This window comes from Phoca vitulina, unplaced genomic scaffold (assembly GCF_004348235.1).
Source record: "Phoca vitulina isolate PV1807 unplaced genomic scaffold, GSC_HSeal_1.0 scaffold27, whole genome shotgun sequence".
NCBI classification, from domain to species: domain Eukaryota; kingdom Metazoa; phylum Chordata; class Mammalia; order Carnivora; family Phocidae; genus Phoca; species Phoca vitulina.
In genome coordinates, this window is record NW_022589730.1 from 9,783,002 (window position 1) to 9,789,177 (window position 6,176).

Below are 6,176 nucleotides of genomic sequence, written 5' to 3' on the forward strand. Positions count from 1 at the left end.
TCTCTCTCTCTCTCTCTCTCTCTCTCTCTCTCTCTCTCTCTCTCTCTCTCCCCCCCTCGCCTCCTTGAAGCTGTTCCCACCCCTCACACCCTGTCCTTTCTGTCACTGTCATGCAAAACAACCCATTAGTACTGAGTGCTGAAGTCCCGACATTTGTGGGGATTTTTTTTTCCCCTGATGATTAATTTTGCATTAAAGAATCGCACTTAGAATTGAATTTCTTTTTGTGGAATCCTCACCGTATGACTCAGAGAAAGCAGTACCACTGCTGCTAGTGTTTTTTTAGCCTGGAAACAGAACTGGAAACCTGCCCAGCTGATCCTGCGTCCCTTTGAATGAGTTTGCAGACCGCCAGTGTGTGCAAAAGTTACAGGCAAATGGGAGATGACGTCAGAGGCATCTGTTTCTTTCACCATCTGCATCTTATTATAAATGTAGTCGTCATAAAATCTGGTTCATTTTATTTTGGTAGGCTCTGAAATCAAAATGCCACGCCGTTAGATGCCGTTATAAGCCGGGGGAGTAATTACCGCACACTGGACGAAAACCATTAGGCGGTGTCGAGACCTGATGAAAATCTCTGTACAGATTGCAGTCTTCCCGACGTTTCAGACTGTCATTTCCCCAAGCTCTCCAACACTTGGGAGTCTGTCCTTCTGACCTAGATAAAAGTGGTTCTTTCTCAGTAGTTTGTTATTATGTCAAAATGTGCCTCCAGAGTGATAAGGCTGTGGATATGTTCCATTCCAGCTAAATCTAACTTGGCTGTCATTTTTCTTCCATTATAGTGTGAATGCAGACCGCTCCTCCTCCCCCAGCTTACTTCCTTCCCTCCGCTCTCCCTGCTTTCTCTCTGCAAAGTCAAAAATGAATGAAAAATCGTATTGTATCAGTATAGGTTGAGAGGGCAGCTGAAGACCTGAGTCTACACAGGTATTCTCAAGGAAGGTTATTCTACCTATCTCAGGGTTATCAACAAGCATGTAAAATTGCTGCATGGATGATAACACTCTTCCCATTACTGGTCATAGTCTCAGGGTTGGCTTTCAATTCCCAGGATGTGTGATCTCAAATCAGATCAAATCAAAAGCCTTTGGGTTGGCAGTAATAGCAGGTCTGACTAAGGTAAGACTTACACGTGTGCAGAAGCCGAATCACTGCCTGTTAATATTGCAGAAACACCCCCAGGGGGAAGGAGAGAACCAGGTGGACTATGTGGAGGAATCGGAGGAGAGGTGGGGAAAACGAAAAAAAGCAGTTGTGTGAATGAGCATGGGGACATGTTAATGATAGCTGAAGAAAGGGACACATTTACCAAAGTGATCTCCACAGTGTATCCTAACTTTCACCCCCACACAGCGATGCCAAGATGAGTTTCCCTGGCACTGTACTCACCTCCCCCCACCCCAAGGGAAAGTCTGCTGGAAGAGACCTCTGTCTGCAGATTCCCCTGTGAGGAACATTATGGGTGAAGGATGACCCAGCCGTCGGATCTGCACGCAGATGTTCATGCTTGGGACCCCTTGCCTTATAATCATAATACCTGAGGTGACTAACTCCCAGAACATCCAGGTCCTGCATCCTTAGGGTGTTAGCTTCAGAAAAATTCCAATAGCCTCCACACTTAATTTTATTCTTGTCATCTTGAAAATCATTAAAGGGATGATTGTCACTATGTGACACTTCTAAAGGAAACACCTGTCTTCTCTGTAAAATTAACCCCTTTCTTTATTAACTTCCCCAAACTTAGGCCTAATTGGGATAAAAACTGTTACTAAAATAATAGAATTTAGGTCTTGAAATTAAAAGAAGACAGTTTTGCTGACAAGGGTAACAAATGCAATGGTTAATAATATGCTTCTCAAAAGTTTGAAATAATGCAAATTACTCACTTAGGATGAAAAAATAACGCCATATCCAGAATTGAGTTTAATGAAATTCTGGAGAGGATAGGAAGTGGAAGACTCTCTTCAGGAAAAGCAAGATGGATTTATGAGTATGCTTAAATTTAATTGATAGAAACCTAGAAAGGCACAAGTTTTAAGCAAATGACAAGAAAATGTACATATTAGAAAAGCACCTCTTAATAAAGGCCTATAAATAAATAAAACATACATATTAGATCTAGACCCCAAATATTAGACATTTGATTGGCTGTCTTTTTAAATCAACAGAGAAGAATTAGTAAATGCCTGACAAGAACGGGATGTTAAACTCCCAAGCAATGGCAGAGACTTGCCACAAAACCTTCAGCAAATGCATTCAAAGAAGCAGCACCCCTCCACCCGCACTAGGGCATCCTGAAGACTTTTCCTTTTGTGGAAATGTTACCCCTCTGCCACTTACTTTTGACTAACGTTGTTTATCAGTACTTTTGGGTGCATCCTTGAAGATCTCAGCCATTCTTGTTATGTAAAGGATATCCAATTACCTGTGAGTAGACATTAGCAATGGTTTTTAAATCACTACGTTTGATTGGCTTGATTGATGATAATTAGAAAAATATTCACTGATTAATTTAGGAAAAATGTAAATAGAAGGCAATACATAAATACCATTTCCAGAGATAAGGATGCCTAATATAGGATATGTCAAGGAATTTAATATGTGGGCCATTTACTGCTTATTTAAATGTTAGCTAAACCATGTCTAATACATATAAAAATGTCTGCTAAGGCAATTTCTTTCATTATCTCACTAGTGTCATTATTCCCTTCATGTTGGCAGGAAAATTCAAATAATATTCTAAGAACTAAATGACTGAATTTTTGCACAAAGGATGATAGGAACTTCAAACAATAGATTCTAATATTCTGTAATTAACTTGTAGATGCTTGAGCTATAATTTACATGAGCTTGTGTTATATTTAGTCCACGTAACGTATACATATTTAATTCTGTTTCCAGAGATAGGTTCAGCTAATGCTTCCAAACCATAGAGAATTTCATTTTTGTTTTTGTTTGTTTTTTCTTTCACACTTACCCAGTTATTCAGTGAAGAAAAGATAGACTGAAGATCATAAACTAGCTTACCCTGGCACTGTACGTATAACAAAACTCCACTATTAATAAATAAATAAGCTAAAAGCAACTTGGCTATGGTTGGGATAATTTTATAATAGCTCTCTTTAGATCTTTGGGTAACTATGAGGATTTTATATAGAGCCGAGAAGGCAGGGACTTGAAATGTGGAGTACACTGAATACTGACATTCAGCCTCAGGATTTCAGCCACAAAACTTCCTCCATTAAGTGATGAGCTAGCCTCTTCTTTCCTGACTTAATCCCAGGTCTGTCTCTGACTTGGACTCATTTCTGTCTTCTGCACACATCATCCCACTTACGAAATGGCAAGAGCATCCCTGTACTATGCACCTGTGCTCTGCATCTGCCCCTGCGGCCATTGGTGAGATCTCTGTGCTGCATGATGCATTACTCATGAAGAAGGTTATGTGAGATGTTCTAAGTTTGGTGTGCAGGGTTGGCATAGTGAAGACTTTTTTTAAAAAAAGAGAAGCATATATAGTGAATTAGTCTCTGATGTGCTATGCGTCGAACTGTAAGGTTTTTATATGTCTCGTTACAATCCTCACAACAACTCTATACGGTACTTATTTTACAAATAAATTTGAAACCCCTATTATCTCTCTAGGAAGTGCATTTTTGTAAGGGAATTTTTAATGGATTTACAATTCATCAGTTCATTTATTCGCTATACTTTTTGGGTATCTACTATTGAGATACTAGTGTGAGGGAAGAACAGAAAAATCAGTTGACTGACCCTGCTGTGTGAGGAATTGGCAGTCCTTCCAGACTTCAAAGCTAATAGGAATTCATTAAGAAGCGGAGAAAGGGGGGCATGCCAGTTAGTGATTATCACCCGAGGAAAGACACCGAAAATTGTTGTCTCTTTTGCAGTAGACATGGTTTATTTCTGAAATGGTCGTTGTGAGGAAAGAGAGTCATATATTGAGTTAGAGGAAGTTATGCTTGGTAAACTTGGATGGAGATCACCACCTATTTTTTCTTAATTAGGTTTTGGCTCTAGTTGTCATGGGACATCCCATTAATGAGTAGCTTTTCCAAAAGGGTAGTGCAAATAGAACAAAACCAACACTTGCTCTCTCCCCATTCCCACTCACTTAACTACCCTAACACTATTCACAACAAAGAAATTTGGTTGTAGGTGAATATCAAGAGATGCTCTGAAGAGAAAAGAATATGTGAGTATGGTCTGACTGGTGTGCGTACCGATCATTGCTAGTAATGACAGAAAGACAACACCATGTTTTTCATCCAGAGTCCAGCTGACCAATAACATCTTTCCCTGTCCCTCCTCTCTGAGTGCCTCCAGACCCGCAGTGCCAGGCACAGTGTCAATACTGGGGGATGCAGCAGGGAACAAAAATCTATGGAGCGGACAGTCTAGTGAGGACTAGAGAGAAACACATTTGCATTTCACAATGTTTCTAGCTCAAAGAAGTCTACACCAAATGGAAGTGCCTACTCGTGTCAAATCTGTGACTAACAAATATATTCAAGTAGAATTCATTTTAGGAAAAAAAAAATCTGGTCTTTCCTCCACGATGTAAATAATAACAGCAGGAAGGGAGGGAAAGAGAAAAAAAGGAAAGGAGGGAGGGGGGGGGGGAGGGAGGAAAGAACTTAGAACACAGAAAGTAAGGTGTACAGGGAGAATCACTCCTATAACAATTGTGTTAATTATTCTGTGAACTATTTAAAATCTCTTTGAAATCTTACTGTAGTTAAAACTTGAGAAAAAAGATAAATTATAATTTGAGCAAATCTTTTTTTTTTTTTTTTTTTTCCCTAGGATTGCGCTCTCTTAAGATCAAATGTAATTTTTCTTTGAAGTGTAGTAACACTGATGTTGAATTTTACCTACATGTTTCAGGTTTTCAAATGTCTGAGATATGTGATGTTTTCCCATATGTTGTCTTCCTCTCTATTTGGGATATATACATTGTTCTTAATGGTTTAAGGAAGCAAACTTTCACACATAGGTGACATTTATGATGCTCTTCATTCTTTTTTTTTTTTTTTTTGAACAGTTTGGCTCCCAATCACTGTACTTTTCTTATTTAGAACATGAGCAATATAAACTCCCTGATCCCTGCATTAAAATCTAGCACCCCTCTATGCACAATACATAACACACTTCTTACCTTATTTATTGCATGATGCAAATAATGCTCTACACCCTTATTGTACTACAGTGAAAGAATATTGTCCAGTTTTTCTAGTATTTATTTATTGTTTTAATTATGTATTCATTTATTCCTTCACTTTGTTCCAAAAGATTGATTTTATTGTAGATTTGTTTAAAGTACATGAGATTTAAAAATACGGCTATTTTAAGTATATTAAACCTTTTTAATTTGATGCCTTAATGTGATATTTCACAAAACTTTGAAGGGACGATTTATTTATATGTAAAAGAACACAGTAATACAAGCAAGAAGTGATGAAATTGCTTTCATTAGATACCCATAAAAAGATAAATGCATATAAAGAATGCAATTAATAAAAGTCAGGTGGTTTTACTTTTCGTATCAGACATTAACCTGAGCCTTATGGCTAATTCAATGCTAACAGGGCACAACATGCTTACAGTGAGCTTATGAGCACCAACAAATTTGTGGTTATTTCTCCAGATTTACCAAAATAAACTGAATTGCACACACATTCATTTATGACTTTGTCTTCTACCCAACACTAATTATAAAACTCAAAAATACCCCATTGTTGAACACGTGAATAGAAAGGAACATGCTTGTATACACACATAACAACTTGGCAGAGTCCCATTACCATAAGAGGCATAAGGTTTTTTCTGAATAACTAAAAGCCGACCCCTGGGGGGTCTTCCACTGGCCTTGTTTGTACCTTCCCCCATTTCCTTTCTTAATTTGAAGAAGGTCATTTCTGTTAAAATGTTACATTGATATAAGACTTTTATATATTACATGAGCTTTGGAATTAGAAAAAAAAAAAAAAAAAAAACTGAACACTAAGCCCTAGGTCAGTAAATACTGACCAGCTGTGAGGTTTTGGGCAACTTTCTTAATTTTAAATCTCCCATTTCTTCCTCTGTAAAACTTCCCTAGAGTCGATGCATGGACTAAATAAAATCTCATGTAAAAAAAATAATGGAAC

General features: G+C 38.0%; 1 protein-coding gene across 3 annotated transcripts in view; it reads left to right on the forward strand.

Moving 5' to 3' along the window:
* Window positions 1–4,795, forward strand: part of DSEL (dermatan sulfate epimerase like) — an 11,292-nt gene extending 6,497 nt beyond the window's left edge. The window contains exon 3 of one of the 3 annotated variants that reach the window (XM_032422741.1): window positions 130–4,795. The gene's annotated coding sequence lies outside the window, so the exon portion shown is untranslated. Of the gene's footprint in view, window positions 1–70; window positions 86–129 lie in introns of those variants that run through there. The other 2 variants (XM_032422742.1, XM_032422743.1) reach the window with 2 other exon arrangements.
* The last annotated feature ends 1,381 nt before the right edge of the window (window positions 4,796–6,176 follow it).